This window comes from Mesoplodon densirostris, chromosome 17 (assembly GCF_025265405.1).
Source record: "Mesoplodon densirostris isolate mMesDen1 chromosome 17, mMesDen1 primary haplotype, whole genome shotgun sequence".
NCBI classification, from domain to species: Eukaryota; Metazoa; Chordata; class Mammalia; order Artiodactyla; family Ziphiidae; genus Mesoplodon; species Mesoplodon densirostris.
In genome coordinates this window covers 75,804,062-75,821,682 of record NC_082677.1, presented here as the reverse complement: position 1 = coordinate 75,821,682, position 17,621 = coordinate 75,804,062, and positions in this window count along the sequence as shown.

The following is a 17,621-nucleotide window of genomic DNA, read 5'->3' as shown; positions in this document are numbered from 1 at the left end:
ATAACCTTTGATATCTAATAATGGCAGTTGACGATGTTTAAACGACCTGATTTCTTGCACAAGGCATGTTTCTTTAGCGTCCAACAGACAAGCATCAGTCACTGTATCCACTCGTGTACTTGGGTTGTCAGAACTGGAAGCAAGCTCGCTCAGACCCCCGGAAGCAAGACGAGGCAGCGATGAGGTTTCGTACAGGGCTGGCTGGCGACACAGACGCTGGGGCGCACCGGAACCTCGGAAGCGCCTGGAACCAGAGGCTGCTGAGATGGCAGCTGTTTCTCCGAGTTCAGTGTTCGGTCTCCACCGCTCGCCCCATTTGCTGGATTCTCCATCTCTCCCCACACTGGCTTTTCGCTGGTCTCTGATTTACACGAACCGGTTCAACCACAGCTTGGAGGGCAAGGTGCAATTTCTTCTGCCAGAGACCAACTGGCAGGAGGGGAAGCCCTGTTCCAGTCCCCAGCAGGGTCCACCCGTGCCGTCCCCTGCAGGTGGGAAGTGGCTAGAACAGCAGCGGGAGCTCTGAGCCAGAAAGCCGCTCCCACGGGTCTGCACACCTCACACGTCAGAGAAACCAGAGCAGGTCCCTGCGATGTGCAGGCCCTTTGCACGCCTGTATTCCCAGTCCAGTATGTATTTATCTCTGAATTGAACAAACTCTTGGAGACAATAATTCCTTATTTTTGAGGATTTCCCTAGGGAAAGTGGCAGGACGTGGCCATCTGCTGCAGAGAGGCAGCCCCCAAAGCCCTTGATCCGCAAAGGTCATTTACAGCCCCATACTCAGGCGACACATCACTTCCCCATCGTAACCCCACAGGGCAGCAGGCGGAGGGAGACACAGGCCCGTCCACCCATACCCAGAATATGGGCTCCTAACCCAACAAGGACATTTTTGAGAAACAATATCTTAAGCATTTTTTTTATCATTTATGTATGGAACGCTATTTTCAAGGGTTATGACAGAAGCAAACCTACATAAAGTTATACTGGGCATTAGAGTCCAGTTGGGATGATACCTTTTAAATCACGGTGATTTAAACCTGAAAAAGAGAAATGGAAAGCCATAGAGTCAAACATAAATATATTGTGTTGGAAATCTTGTTAAATAGGGCACAAGTAAACACAACAAATGTACTAGTAAATTGACAAATGCTTCATGTACCATTAAAAGCCATCACGGGAATTGTATTTCATGAAATACCAATAAATAAAAAGCAAGCCACAATGTGAAACAAATTAGAATAAATGTATATAAAATTCCTATCGACAGAGCAAAATGTACTACTAAAAATTGTTACAAAATGTAAGGCAGACTAAAAAAAACCTTAAATGATTCTTTAAAAAGGTAGCCATAGTACATGTTAAAAAATACTCTAATAAAAGTGAATACACAGTATATAACAAAATAATACATTTGAAACAGTTACAATGTCCAGTGTCCAGGAAAAGCAAAATTTCACCAAAAATATTTAATACCTGGTGAGCGGTAGGAAAAAAATAAATTCTGCTTGAGACTAGCTTAACTCTAGTAGCAATGCCACCATTGCTTTGGAGTTGTGTACCCAGGTGGTTTTCACTTCAGTGTTACAGGAAAATCCCAGATTCTGCATCAAATGAGCTGTGTGGCTTGTGGGAAAAAGGTAACCCTGGGATGGGAAACTCTGGTTGCCTTTGCTTTGATGGTTGACAATGTCCATCTCCACCAGCAGGGGGCAGCGGCACCCTCCATATCACCTTCCTGGCCACCGGGTGATGTCCACTGAACTCCCATCCCCAAGAAGGCAAGGGGAGTTCAGGGTGCGTCTTTGATAACACACATGGTACTTAAAACACAACACCAAACCTCAGTTTGGGCGTGATAATTAGGGGGAGTCACTGATGACTCATGTCAGAGTCAAAACAGAAGCACAGCTGATTCCCAGTTGTGGGAGGGAGGACGGGGTTTCCAGCTGTCCACCTGCTGTGAGCCAGGCGACTGGGCAGATGGATCACGCCCCCCAGGAACTGACCCTAGTGCTAATGCCGGTGGATTGCACCAGCCCATCCACAGTCTACATGGTACATCCCATCATTCTATGGCCAGTTAAGAAGGAAAAAAGTGTTCACAATTCAATGAAAAAGCATGCTGTATCAACATTTAGAAGTTTCATTTTGTACTTGTCAAAAGAGCTATTTTTGTCTTATTTAGACATGGGTTTTGATCAAATATCACTTCTTTGGATACCTAAGTAGGGAAATAAGGCAAAACCAAGTGGTTAAGATTCCTTTGCCTTTTGTCACGTTCAGAGTCTGTCTTCCAAACCACATCCCACCCCGGGGTGCACACGTTAGGCTCTTCAGGACACTCCCGCCAGGGCAGCAGTGCAGGGAAGCAGCGTCTGTGGAATGACGGGCATCCCAGCCCTGCCTCTGCAGTGCTTCTGCCTGCAAGGTCCTGTGCAGGAGCGGCCACGACACAGGGCCAAGACAGAGCATCCCGAGTCCAGAGAAGAGAAAAAAGTGGGCATGTGGGGTTGATAGCATGGGGTCTGCTGCATATATAAATATTCTGCATATATAGATATGTGTTATACTTATATATGTTCTGTATATGTATACATGTATTCAATAGGTATTTTGTATATAATAGACTATATATAAAAAGATGATAAAATGACATATTAAAATGGTAGCAGTGCTGGGCTGCCCTGGTGGCGCAGTGGTTGAGAATCCGCCTGCCGATGCAGGGGACACAGGTTCGTGCCCCGGTCCAGGAAGGTCCCACATGCCGCGGAGCGGCTGGGCCCGTGAGCCATGGCCGCTGAGCCTGCGTGTCTGGAGCCTGTGCTCCACAACGGGAGAGGCCACAACAGTGAGAGGCCTGCGTACCGCAAAAAAAAAAAAAAAAAAAAAAAAAAAAGTAAAAACAGACTTGTAGATTCAATAGAATTTCACTTAAATCACAACGAGCTTTATTTCTTATGGAACTTGAAAAGCTGATTCTCAAATTTATATGGAAAAATGAAGGACCCAGTGTAGCTGAGACTGTGTGGAAGAAAAGCAAGGTTGGGGCAGGTACCCTCCCAGGAGGAGGACAACTCAGAGAGCTGACTGGCTAGTACAGCATGGGGTGGGCAAGAGGACACACAGACAGACAGCAGGACAGCACAGGGAGTCAAGAACCAAGCCCCTTTATACCTGAAACAGATTTGTGTTGGAGCAGGTGCGCCCTGTTTGATAAATAGTAAGTACCATTTAATGAGTAGTACCCTGGCAATACATTAAACACAGAGGAAAATGATGTTATATCCCTATTTCACACCATATTAAAAATCAATTCCACGTGGATTAAAGACTTAAATACGAAAAAGAACTGTAAAACTTTTACAAGATAATAAAAAGACTCTCTGTATAACCATGGGGTGCATTTGGATCTGAAGACACACACACACACGCACACACACACACACACAATCATGAACAAAACTGATAAGTTGAACTATGTTAAAATTAAAAACTTCTACTCATCAAAAGATACCATCAAGAGATTAAAAAACAAGATGATTAAGCGCTAGACATCTGCTCTACAAAATTATGCCCATAGTTGCCAATACTGTATTGCACACTTTAAATTTGTTAAGAGGGTAGTTCTTACCACAGTAAAAAAATTTTTTTTGTTTGAACAAAAAAAAAAAAGATAAAAAAACAAGCCAAGATTAGGAAAAGAGGCTGGCAACACATGTAACTCACAAACAGTTAATATCCAGAATATGCATAGAATTCACGTACACACACAAGAAAAACACAAATAACCTCATAGGAAAATATTCAAAAAACACTATCAGACAGTTTGCAGAGATGGGATCACAAATGGCCCATAAACGTATGTGAAGGTCTCAACCTCGTTAGCAATCGAGAGAATTTAAAACCAGATGAGCTACCACTTCATAATTAGAAGCCAGGCAATACCAACCGTGGGTGGGAGGGAAGAGCTGGGCATCGATCCACCAGGAGTAAATGGATCAGTAAGTTGTGGTGCGTTACATACAAAAATACTATGCAGGGCTTCCCTGGTGGCGCAGTGGTTGAGAGTCCGCCTGCCGATTCAGGGAACGTGGGTTCGTGCCCCGGTCTGGGAAGATCCCACATGCCATGGAGCAGTTGGGCCCGTGAGCCATGGTCGCTGAGCCTGCGCGTCCGGAGCCTGTGCTCCGCAATGGGAGAGGCCACAGCAGTGAGAGGCCCACGTACCACAAAAAAAAAAAAAAAAAAAAAAAAAAAAAAGTTCATTTTAAGAACAGGTTAAAGAGGATCCCTTTGTATATAATTGGCCATTTCCTTTGGGTTTAACTTGAGATGTTTTCTTCTCTCTCCCTCTTTGCCAACATCATGGGTCACGTACTAAATGGGATTTCATGGAAATGCATTCGTCATCTCACATTTGGGCACCACCATGAATATGTGCCTTGCAGAAGGGATGTTCCACACGTCTACGTAAAGATTCATCTCCTCCTCGCTCACACTGGTGAGCTCTGAATTCCCAGCTTGGGGGAAGGGGGCAGAAACACTTATACAAGATCACGGAGCATTGGGGCATTAGAGGAAGGATTTCTAAAATTGAAAAAGGCTAAAAAAAAACTGGTGAATGATACAAAGTTCAAATTAAGGACGTGGATTAAGAGAGACTTATACCCAGCTGAGGCTTAATTATAATATCAATTCTTTCCCCAAGTGAGAATATGAGAGAGGGAGCCTCGTCTGTCCGAATCTCCTTTTATAAAACCCAGGCGAGGAATTCAGGTATTTTTTTTCACATAGACCGTCTTCTACACATGATCAAATCTTTGCAGCTCCAGGAACTTTAGTCCCTCAGGGGCCCATTTGCGTTTTCAGTCAAGAAAAATATGAATGAGGCTTTCCATAGAGTCAATTTCCTTTACTGCTTGATAATTTCCCACCATGTCAATAGGCATAGGAACTTGGTCATGGTGCTTGAGAACTCGGTGAAGACGGACCTGTCATTAGTGTAGGGGACACTCTCATGCTCACTGTCCAGCCTAGGGTCCTAGACTCCTCCTGTCTTGTCCAGTTCTCACTGTTGGGGTTTAGCTGTCAGGTCCAGTCGCTGGGCCTGAGCCGCCTTCAGAAAAGGAAGAAAACTGGAGCACGATTTTCAGGACCAGCCAGACACAAGAAAATGCAGCTAAGAAGCTCAGAATAGGGAATTCCCTCGCAGTCCAGTGGTTAGGACTTGGCTCTTTCACTGCTGTGTCCCAGGTTCAATCCCTGGTTGGGGAACTAAGATCCCACAAGCCGTGCAGCGCAGCCAAAAAAGAAGAAAAAGGAAGAAGCAGTTCAGAATATTGTTTTCACTCTTACTTGGCCTTCTTCACCCAAAAGGAAGGCCTGGACGATGAACTCATATCATGTGCGCTCATACAAAGGAAGGTGTGAAGAATTTTGATTGACCTCTGTTGCCACTGAGAAGTGTTTTCAACAAATGTACAAATTTTTTACAGTCACAGAATATCGGACAAGGAGACTTCCTGGGGCCGATTTCACGCCTGTACATTTCCTAAATCAGTGGCTGCAAATTTGAAACTGAGCTTATGCCAGTGGTTCCCAGACTGTGTGCCAAGGAACCCTGGGGGGCACCACACTCCCCAGTGTGCCACGGGATGCTTTATACTTCCAAGGATACTCAATAATATTCCAGGGAACGACGAGCTTGAAGGAGTCCACAACTTCACATCAGATAGCAGCTCCATGCCTTTGTGGAGCTGGGTTTCCTTCAGCTGCTGTGCTAAGAAGCAGGAACCAGGCAAAAATCAACATGGACCAGGAAATGGGGGTGGCAGTGCCCCACGATAAAGAGGGTGGTGGTCCCCCAAGTGCCAAGGACAGAGAAGCTGAGGGGTAACAACTAGGTGTGCTCGCCCATTAGCTGGAAATTGTTCTTATATAAGGATGACTGAAATATTGTTTTTCATTTTGATGCATGTGTATTATTTTTTCAAACAATTACCTGCTTGTGAGGATACAAGGACTTGTTTGGATGCTACCACTTAACAAACAGGATTGCCAGGTATTTCTATGGGCCAAGGGGCACCTTGAAGTGTCACCACTTGACACCGACAGGTGCCCTGAGCTGAGGAATCTGGGAGCAGAAGGCAGACACTGTCCTCAGAGTCTAACAAAGGAGGCGGAAACAAACCCAGAACATGCACGACGGCTGGTTCCTTTCTGAAATTCTCCCCGTTATTTTGCCGGAGCCGAACGGCTCATTAAGCTTTAGCCCTCTGCTGTCCCCAGAGCAAATATGCACTTTAAAGTGTTATTAAAGAAAAACACCTTTTTAAGATAGAGCTCACTCCTCAGTGAATAAAGCATGACACTCAGAATCAGATCCCAGACGTCTATTCCTCAGCCTCTGCTAGGAACTGGCGGCCTTGGGCCAGTCAGTTAACAGAAGATCCCTTTTGCTGCAAACCAGTACATCTTTTTTGTAAAATTAGAGCTGGCGGCAGAAAACGAACACTTCGGAGCAAGGTTTTAAATGAAAAGCAAACAAAAACAAAAGAACATCCCCATTCGGTGACAACCGAATTAACGAATCCCCTAGGGAAAATCTTCAGTGTATAAATGTTGTCTCTGATTCAACCACGAGGACCAGAAAGCACTTCATGGACCACGTCTGACAGGGAGTCAGCATTTCATTACAGGCCAAGGACACACGGCTGGGCCGGCCGCAGCTTCTGCTCACGTGCCCACCCGCCAGGCGCTGGCGCACAGCCAGGCGGAAGTGACCCCCCCACTCACCGCGGTCCCACCCACAGACACGCGACACTGGAGCCTCAGAAGTTTCCCACTTTCACGCTCCGTCATGTCCGGGCACCCTGACCAACTGCTTCGTTCCAGTGCCCCGCTGCTCTGGGCTTCCGTTTCCTCACCAGGAAATGGGGTTAATAAAGATTTCTACCTCATGGTGTTTCTTTTCAATTAAATTAACAAATACACGTAAAGCAATCACAACAGCGCTCACAGGCCTCCATAAACATTGGCTGTTATTATTATTGAGGTAAATGTCTGATACGGAGCTGCTGAGTCAAGTAATGGGGGTAGTTTTTGGCTTTTGAAATGTATACCTAAGTTTTCCTAGGGAAAATTTTAAACCAACTTACCTTTTTTGGAAAGGGCCTCTTTATCTGAGTGCTGGATATTCTAATCTTTAAAAACTTGCCGGGCTTCCCTGGTGGCACAGTGGTTGGGAGTCCACCTGCCAATGCAGGGGACACAGGTTCGTGCCCCGGTCTGGGAAGATCCCACGTGCCATGGAGCGGCTGGGCCCGTGAGCCATGGCTGCTGAGCCTGTGCTCCGCAAGGGGAGAGGCCACAACAGTGAGAGGCCCGTGTACCACAAAAACAAACAAAAAAGAAAAGCGAAGAATTTAACAATCAATTCAGAAAGATCCTCAGGGCATATTCTCCTGGGCTCCATGATCTATATCACCGTGTCCATCCTCTGGTGGGCCCTGGAGACCGCACTCTGTGGTTTGAAAGTGCCCAATGGGCCAGTGTTCATGAGGACCTTCAGGAAAACAGAACACCCCCGAGGCCTGCGGGCTAAAACCACAGGGGAGAGGCTTGCAGTCCATTCCCACTGTCCTTCCTCAAGCCCCGAGTGGCCAAAGATGCAAGATTGCAGGCCTTTAACTACAGACACAGGTTCGAATGTTTGGAAGGACTTCCCTGGCCTCACTCTGGACATCCAGGGTCCACTAGCTGCAGTGACTGCTCACCCTGGTGATTAGAGGTGTATCCAAAAGCACAGTGTAAATTGGCAAAGCGCTCTTGTCTGTGAAGTGCGTTCTCGAGGTCAAGGCCGAGAGGCCCATCGCAGGAAGCCCAAGGAGGCACAGTGCACACGCAGAACAAGCCAGGGCCTCACAGGCAGGTGCATTTGCGGAAACTGGAAAGAAAAAGGACACCAGACGGACTCAGGATTGCCTGGCCTTAAAATGCAAAAGGGAACGAGAGTCTAAAGCCCCTCTCGGGGCTTCCCTGGTGGCGCAATGGTTGAGAATCCGCCTGCCAATGCAGGGGACACGGGTTCGATCCCTGGTCCTGGAAGATCCCACATGCCGCGGAGCAACTAAGCCCGTGCACCACAACTACTGAGCCCGCGAGCCACAACTACTGAAGCCCGCGCACCTAGAGCCTGTGCTCTGCAACAAGAGAAACCACCACAATGAGAAGCCTGCGCACTGCAATGAAGAGTAGCCCCTGCTTGCTGCAACTACATAAAATGCAGCAACGAAGACCCAGCACAGCCAAAAATAAATAAAAATAATTTTTTTTTAAAAGTTAAAAAGAAAAAAAAAGTCCCACTCCCCCTGAATCCCCTCCGTGGCTCCTCCCCAAGTGTCTGCAACTAACCCAGTGCCCGGGGCAAAGGACCCACCCCCAGCAGTGGCTGCAGGTCCAGGGGCAACGTAGCACCGTCCACACCTCTCGTTTCCCCGCCACACTGGTGTGGGCAGGCCAGGCTCAGGCGGCTTCCACGAGCCGCCTCTCCCCGAGCCTCTCTGTCTCACCAGCACCTCACTTCCTGTGCACCCCGGGGAGTTACCGTCCAAGCAGACGTCAGTGTTCTGTGCTCTGCCGAGGCCCCAGCACCGAAGGCCCCGGCTGGGCCCCTGTACCTTTGTCCTTAGGCCTCTCACCTTTCCTTGCTCCTGCTCTAAGCCCCTGAACCCCTCTGAGCCCTCAGGTCAACCAAGACTCCTGGTTCCCTCCAGGCAGCTTGCTTCCCTGACACAGGCCAAGCCCGGGAGGCGGACCCGCCCAGAGCAGACGTGGACCCTCCTGTGCGGCCGCCAGCATCACCGCCTGGTTCTCTAAAGCGACAAGCCCCCAAGTTCTGCAGCCTGTCATTCAGGACTCGTCAGCAAGGTGTGGGGGAGAGGGCCCACGCAGGGGAGGGTGAGACCAGATGCTGAGGCGGGGTGAGATGCGCAGGGCGGCGCGGGCCCGTCGGGTGAGGGCACGGCGTGTGGCTGGCACAGCAGAGGCAGCTGTGTGGCTGACGGTGCTGACTGAGGCGGGCTGAGAGCCTCCTTCCTCCCAGTACATCCTGCAGGGAGGCGAGTGCAAAGTGGCCGGGGGATGCTGAGACTGGGGTCAGGCGAAGAAGGAGTCAGCCGTGTGTTTCTCTCCAGCAATGGGAGGTCCACCGGGGGTTGGCAGAGCCCCGGCTCGGCGGGCGGGCGCGTGGGGCGGACGAGGCCCCAGCGGCCGGAGGAGGCTGTGCTGTCCCCACGGGGCTCTGGGCTGCTGTCCAGGCGCCCAGGCAGGGAGATGAGAGCAGAAAAGAGCACTTCGGGAAGGAAGGACATTGATGCGGAGGCGTGGAGCCCGGCGGGGCTGAGATGCTGAGTCCAGCGTTTGGGAAGTTCTCCTATGGAGCCGACCTTTGGGAAGTCCCCGGATGTGACCGTGTACGAAGTGTCCTCTGGTTTCCAGGGCACACAGCCCTTAATCCCCTGCCCCCCCCAACCCCGTCGTGCTCAGTATGTTTGCCGGCATCCAGGGACCAACCTGGTGCCCCTGGGGCGCTTTCCCACGTGACAGTTTGGACAGCAACTGACCTGAGACTCCACAGTCTTACGGGAAAAGGCTTTGTTTCAAACTTCAAAGCCACTGAGTTCCAATCCCGTCAAAGTCAAATTTTTCATTAAAATTTCTATTAACCTTTTCCCATAAGAGTAACTCTCAATTGATTCTTAACCCATTTTGAAAGCCTGGGACAGACCATATTCGATCACAGACCTGAGGCCTCCCGCCGGCTCTCAGACTCACCGGACAGCATCCCTCCCGGAGGAGAGCAAGCAACACGTCCTCAGGAGCCACGAGGACCACGGCTGCGGGGAAGTCTGGCCTCTAAGGGTCGAAAACACGGCTCCTCCCTCTACCATCGACAAGGAAAACCCTCTCACTCACTGAACTTACTGTTCAAATCATCCCAAGCCCCATCCCCCAAGGTTCCTGCAGACTCACCTTGTAACGGACGAACTTACAGAAGGTTAAGAAAATGACTTAAAAATATAATTATTGTTTCTCATGATAAAAGTAACATATATATTAATTAGTAATATTTTGTAGGCAACTAAAAATAGAAAATGACAAAGTAGACGTTTACCTTTTATAAAAATATTATAAACACTGTATTTTTTAAATGTTAAGAAGAAAGAATCAGCAAATACACTTTTAAAACACTCATGACATTCACAAAAGAAACACCACCACACAAATGAAGATGAAAACTAATGACCCTCCACTTAGCCAGCACAAGGGCATAGAATGTAATGAGGCATTTTCTGCGAGCAGTCTGACACTGCGCACCCCTGGACCTCTGAACATCACTTGAAATAAAGTGGCTTTGGGATAAACACAGGGCTGCCCATCTCTGCATTATTTCAGAGACAAAATACTGTAAAGCTAAAAACTGCTTGTAGCCCACCAGCTTAAGGGGCCCAAATTGGTTGATAGAACTGCTGTTAAAGCCCATTTACTCAAAACTGCATCTGCTCACAGAAATAAACCATCATCAACTATACTTATTCTACTGGGGTTTTCTTTGTGGACTAATATATAACACAAGCAAATTTTGTGACTCTTCGGTAGACACTAAAAAGGAAAGTGTGTTCTGTTTCAAGACGCAAAGTTTGATATACAGCAATTAGACCTACTGCACTAATGCTGCTCTTCAGGATTGCCTGTGCCAATCTGTCTCATTGCTAGTGAAATTAACTTTCCTCCCTTGGTTAAGAGGTTGCCAGGCTGCTCCACTGTGAAGGTAACAGCTTGGCGGTAGATACTCTGAAATGATGTGTCGTCTTCCACGTCAGTGATGAATCTTCCTGAAGTATCACCATGATGAAGCCAAAGGTTGATTTTCTAATTCCACCACTCATTCTACTTCTACTGGTTGACATTTATTTATATACTTATTCATTTATTTATTTATGTCAGAAGAGATCCATGGATTCTTACTATTCAACGGGTCATAATCTCTTATGATCCTTATTTATTTTGATGCTCGGACTTGGCCCACAGAAGCTCCTTCAAGATGGCTCCTGTGTTGTTCTGACACGTTCCCAACATCTTTGGTACTTTCTTACTTTCTGACCCACGGCATTCCAGGCTCAGCTGTATTTTCCCTGTGCAGGCTGGAATCAGCCATTTTTCTGGAAGCCCCAGTTCCTTTCAGTGGACAGTGGTATTAGAAACCAAGATCTGGGTGCTGTGTGTGCTCATTGCCACTGGACTGCCATTGCTTCTAAGCCCTTTAGTGTTCAGAACTAGGAAGCATATATGCATGCACACGCACATCTGTATCGATTTCCCTGTCTATACATATTAAAGGCCATGAGTTCCTATGGACATGACTAACTCTAATTCAATACAGCAGAGATCATTTAAGCTTCCCCCTTTCCATATTTGTAATCTTCCAAGTGTTTGGAACATGGCTCTGCTTATCCACATGCATTTACTTATTTGCTCAGTTGCCTATAAGGCAAACCTCCTGGCCATTCAGACCACCTATTTGGCATCAAGACTGCTGGGCCAACCACACAGACGCCCTCCCCAGCCCAGCCCTGACAAACTTGCTGGTTGAGCCACTGAATTCTCAGCCCCCAGCCCCACCAAATGCACTAGTCACACCAGGCGATCCTTGCCACTGACCCAGGAGAAGGGGAAGGGAGATGCTATGTTTTTGCTTTATTGGCAACTGTTATATCTTCATCATATGTTGCTCCCATTATAATTATAAAGCACCACACTTTAACTTGTGTAATTCTTTTTATTCTGAATTCAATGTTTGGGAATGCCCTGGTGGTCCAGAAGTTAGGACTTAGCACTTTCACTGCAGGTGACCCAGGTTTGATCCGTGGTTGGAGAACTAAGATCCCACAAGCTGCGGCTTGGCCAAAAAAAATTAAAAAACAATAAATAAATAAATAAAATGAATTCAATGTTGTCTTAAATTAAGATGTACATTTTTAAGCAATTTATTATTTTGGAATAATTTATTTTTAATTAATTAATTAATTAATTTTTGGGGCTGCATTGGGTCTTCACTGCTGCATGCAGGCTTTCTCTAGTTGTGGAGAGCAGGGGCTACTCTTCATTGTGGTGCGTGGGCTTCTCATTGCGATGGCTTCTTTGTTATGGAGCACAGGCTCTAGATGCACGGGCTTCAGTAGTTGCGGCACATGGGCTCAGTGGTTGTGGCTCACAGGCTCTAGAGCGCAGGCTCAGTAGCTGTGGCACACGAGCTTAGTTGCTCTGCGGCATGTGGGATCTTCCCAGACCAGGGCTCGAACCCATGACCCCTGCGTTGGCAGACGGATTCTTAACCACTGCACCACCAGGGAACTCCTGGAATAATTTTAGATTCACAGAAAGAGTTGCAAAGATAGGCGAGTCCTATATACCCCTCCCCCAGTTTCTCTAACGTAACTATGGTACATTTGTCAAAATTAGGAGCTTAACATTGGTACCTTACTGTTAACTAAGTTCTAGGTTTTATTTGGATCTCACCAGTTTTTCTGTGAACATCCTTTTTCTGTGTCAGGATCCGGTCCAGGACCCCACACTGCGTCTGGTCACCATAGCCCCTCGGTGTCCTCTGGTCTGTGCAGGTCTGCAGTCTTCCTTTGTCCCTTGTGATCTTGACAGTTTGGTGAGCGATGCTCAGGAATTTGTAGAGTGTCCCTTAGCGTGGGTTTCTCTGTTTTCATTGTGTTTAGACAAGGGTTATGGGTTTTCTGGAAGAATATGGAAGGTGCCTTCTTTCTCCCCATGTCATACTGGGGTACAGGACGTCTTCACTGTGAAGTTACCTTTGTCCCGTTTCCAGACTCTGTTGTGTGGAAGCAAGTGGCTAAGTCCTGTCCACCCTCGAGGTGGGAGGGGGGAGGTTAAGCCCTGACACGTTTTTTGCTTTAGGGTCACTTGTACGTACGATAGTTAAAATTTTATTTTCATGTTTCTTTGGTCATTTAAACTGGTCTTCAGGAGAAGGGAGAGATAGACACACACACAGAAAGTTTCATCTTGGAACAAAAATGTTTATATAATGTTTTGTCATTTTTTAAAGTCCCAGAGTACATAGACTTCTTCATCCTTTAAGTGTTCTCCAAACAGAAATTCTCAATGGCTGCACTGTATTCCCACTATCCAGCCAAGCATACATATTTACTTCATTTTCCTATTACTAAATAATTCGGTTCTTTATAACTTTTCTCTAAAATAATTATAAATAGTAACATAAATTATAAAACTGCCATGTATATCTTCCTATGTCAATTTTTCCAGACATGTCTGATTATTTCCTTGAGACTGTGCTTGGAAGTGATGCTGTGGGACAGTCAGGAAGCACACCCCACAGGTCTCACAAGGCACTTGCCCTGTCTGCCGATTACACCCCCTTACCACCTCCCACCCCCCTCAGAGGAGGGTGCCTTCAGAGAAGTACCTGGGAAGTTTCTCTGAGCTTGTTAAAATAGAATTCTAGCAAAGGATTTAGCTAACTAGGATTTAGCAAACTAAATCCTAAATAGGATTCTGGCTACATAGGATTTTGCTAACTATGGATCCAGGGGACACTGAGCGCTTGAAATCCAAGGGCTAATGCAGCTGATGCCGGGTCATCTGGAGGTCAGTGAACGGTCAGATCCTTTCCCCCAAGTTCAAAGGTGTCTCCTCACTGATCTAGAAATCCATTGCATCTAAATGAGCTCTTTGGATGAAAAATCTGAAAGTAAGACCATAAGGAAAAGATATTGAGAATGATGAGTTTTTTCATGGGGGAGAAAGGGGAGGGCTGGGAGGGTCGAGGGAGCACACTGGTGGGAGGTGTGGGTGGAAGCCACCATGGTGACCAGGAACCTGAAGGTCCCTGCTCGGGGCTCCGGGAAGAGCTAGGAGAGAGTAAGGAGGTGGGAGCCCTGGGTAGGTCGGCTTCATAAACACCCAAGATGAGGCACCACCCAAGCCAGCCAGCATTGGGTTGACAGAGAAGGGCTGGAAGAGGAGTCCTAGACTCGAGCAATAACTTGAGTGGATAAGCTTTGTAACTTACAAAGTGCAGGTATTCGTCCCCATTTTTGTATTTGGTTTTCACAATAACCCCATTAGATTAAGCGTGGCAGGTGATATTATCCACTGTCCCCACTTCCAGATGAAAACACCAAGTCTTTGGTGAGGAACCCTGCCGGGCTGTTTCAGACACCATGCTGCGATTCTTTGCAGAAAGGCGACTGCCCGGAAGCCCACGACCTGGTGGATCTGCTGGAGGACTCACAGTCTGGCCAGTTATGCTGCTGCTGAGCCAGCTTTTCCGTGGCTGGAGCCCCACTGTCAGAGAACTCACTCCTACCCAAGGGTTGGGCCCCTATGTCTGGGTCTGATGAGCACCTGTTGGTTGACTGAAAACTGCACCAACTTCACTGAAGAAGGAGCCAGCAAGACGGTAGGAGGAGAGATTCCCAGAGGCGTGCTGGTCCCCCTAGATGTCTGCAAGGCGTTGGGTGGGCACCAGGAGAGGCGGGGCAAGGAGGCAGGGGCACCGAGGGGTCACACGTGCCTTAGGGTCTATGCCTAGTGCCTTCAGGGCCACACTTGCTTACTTGTCAGATAAAACCTGGCAACATTCAAGCTATGTTTGAAAGACCAAAAAACTTACTTAGGAATGACTTGTGTTAGAAAGGCACCTGGACTAAGGAGCTACATTTTCTTCATTTGATACAAATTTTAAACCATAAATTATCAAAGGGTCTAGATTCCAAAATGTCTTTCCCATGGAACAGCAGGGAGACGGCCTTAAGCAGACATCTCAGTTTTAAGTACATTTTAAAATGATGAGGAGAGTTTCATTAACCCTTTCCGGAACTTGAGAAGATACATTATCGCACCCAGTCACATTACTCTTTAAATAGAATGAAAAACCTAGATTACCAAGCCTAGAATATAATAGCAGGGGCCATGATATTAATTTTGAATAATGAAGCAAGTATGCAAAATAAAGAAATCAAGCTTAAAAGACACAAAACAAAGTTTTTTAAAAAGAAAACAATTAATTTAAATTTTAACAAAACAACAAAAGAAGAAATCAAGCTTGAAATCAAACTTGTAAAATGTGGTAGTGTATTTCTCACTGAACTGGCAAAGAAGAACAGAATTTCTTTTTTCTTTTTTTTTTTTTAAGTAGAGGTGGGATTTTAAAACCTCTGAGTCTATGAACCGATAGTATAGGCATTTATGAGGTTTTCAAATAAGGCAGAACCAAGCAGCAAAACAGAGAATCTTCAGCCCTAAGGTCTGGGAGGCAGGAAGGCCCCTTGGAGCCCACCCCAGTCTGAGCTTCTCTGATGTGATTTGAGGGAGGAGCTGCCAATTCATACTTTTCTTGGGGTACCTCCCTCGCCACCTGCCAGGAACCTCCATCTTTACAAAGCAGCTCAGAAGTTCTTGGCGATAGAAAACAAATTCAGAAAGACAGCAAGACTCTTATCACTGAACAAAACATGAGCAAGATAAGACTGTGTTCATGATTTAGATGTTCCACTCTTTAAATCTTATGTTAGCAGAACTGGCAGTAGATTAGGAAGCCTGGTAGAATATGCTTTAAAACCAGAAGCATTTTGCTTGAGAAAAGCATTAAACGAACCACTGTTCTCCAAACTGTCTTCATTGTTCACCCCATTAACAAATGATGCTGGAGCATGCACCCCAGTCTATGCATATCTATAAGTTACGGGAAACATGCTAATATATATTATAAAACATAAAAAGAGAATTTTTTTTTTTTTTTTTTGCGGTATTTGGGCCTCTCACTGTTGTGGCCTCTCCCGTTGCGGAGCACAGGCTCCGGACGCGCAGGCTCAGCGGCCATGGCTCACGGGCCCAGCAGCTCCGCGGCATGTGGGATCTTCCCGGACTGGGGCACGAACCCGTGTCCCCTGCATCAGCAAGCGGACTCTCAACCACTGTGCCACCAGGGAAGCCCCAAAAAATAGAATCTTTTTTTTTTTTTTTTTTTTTTTTGTGGCTGAGCCATGCAGCTCGCGGGATCTTAGTTCCCCAACCAGGGATTGAATCCGGGCCCTCGGCAATGAAAGTGCAGAGTCCTGACCACTGGACCGCCAGGGAATTCCCTAAAACTAGAAAATCTTAAAGGATAACATAAAATAAATTATAAGTATGCTACAATTTTGGGCAGCTCCTGGGGGTCACAATGCACTTTGGAGTTGACTGAACTACTAAAGGAATTAATAAAAGAATATATTCAGCCTGTATTTCAATTCAGAATACAAGAAATGCCAGTTGAAGAAAAAGGATGGATAAATAACCACATGAGAAGTGTGCTCGTGAGGGACAGGGGATATATTCTAGCTATTTTGTTTGTGTTTTCCCTTGGTTTGTATTAAATGTTATCACTCACATTTCTAAATAGAGACCATGGTACTTCAAGTTTGCATTTAGTTAAAATGTTAAATTTCAGGGACTTCCCTGGCGGTCCAGTGGTTAGGACTCCATGCTTCCGCTGCAGGGGGCACAGGTTCTATCCCAGGTCAGGGAACTAAGATCCTGCAAGCTACGCAGCACGGCAAAAAAAAAAAGTTAAATTTCAATTTAGTTCCTATAGGAAGAGAGCTATAGCAAAGAACAAATGAAAATCCTGCAGAATATTAAGAAAGAGAGGGAGGGAGGGAGAGGTGAGGCAAGGGCATTGGGGCCAACAGCACTTGCACACGTGTAAGTCACCTCGGAAGAGTGGGGACAGGGTGCAAGGCCATCTTGTCAGGGGTCACCTTGGAAGGGTCAGTGAGCACAGTGCCGGGAGCAATAAACCTTGAGAGTCTTGGGTGAGGTGGGTGGAGGCATTAAAATCTGAGCCCGCAGGGGCTTTATGAAGCTTTGCCCATAACAGGAGGGCAGCCTGGGACTTGGACCCCGCGACAGGGCCACATACTGCTTCCTGCCCCTGACCCACACCCCTTACCTTCTCCTCCATCCTGTTCTCCACCCAGCAGCCTCCTCTCCAGGAAAACCGTCCCAGCTGCTCCAAAACAGTGCCTCACTCTCTGTGCTACTCCCTGCCCGATGCTGCTTCTGTTGTGGTTTATCTCTTACTCCACTGCAGTGATTAGCGTGAGTCTCTGACTGCGAGGACACAGAGGCGGGAACACGCCTTCTTTGCAGCCTGTGTTCACCACCGTGCATGGACCACGCACCCCAAGAAGCTGACTGAGGAGATGCATCCTGAGTGAGGAAGGAGGGGGCAGTGAGATAATCCAGGGATCTTGGCAAACGTCAATCCCAGTGAGGGAATGTGAAACGTCATCGGAAAGCGGCAGAAGCTGCAACAATTTTATGTTGAAAATATTTTTCTAAACCTTTGCAACTTGATCCCCATAATTGTGCAATTTGTCTGCAACACAGACACCTCTGCTGGCCTATTGTATCGAATTCATGTGACTCAAATTAAAATACAATTGGGCAACTTCCCAGTTAATTTGATGAAAAGAGAACATTCATGTGGATAGCCAACTTCCCAAGGAATTCTCTAATCC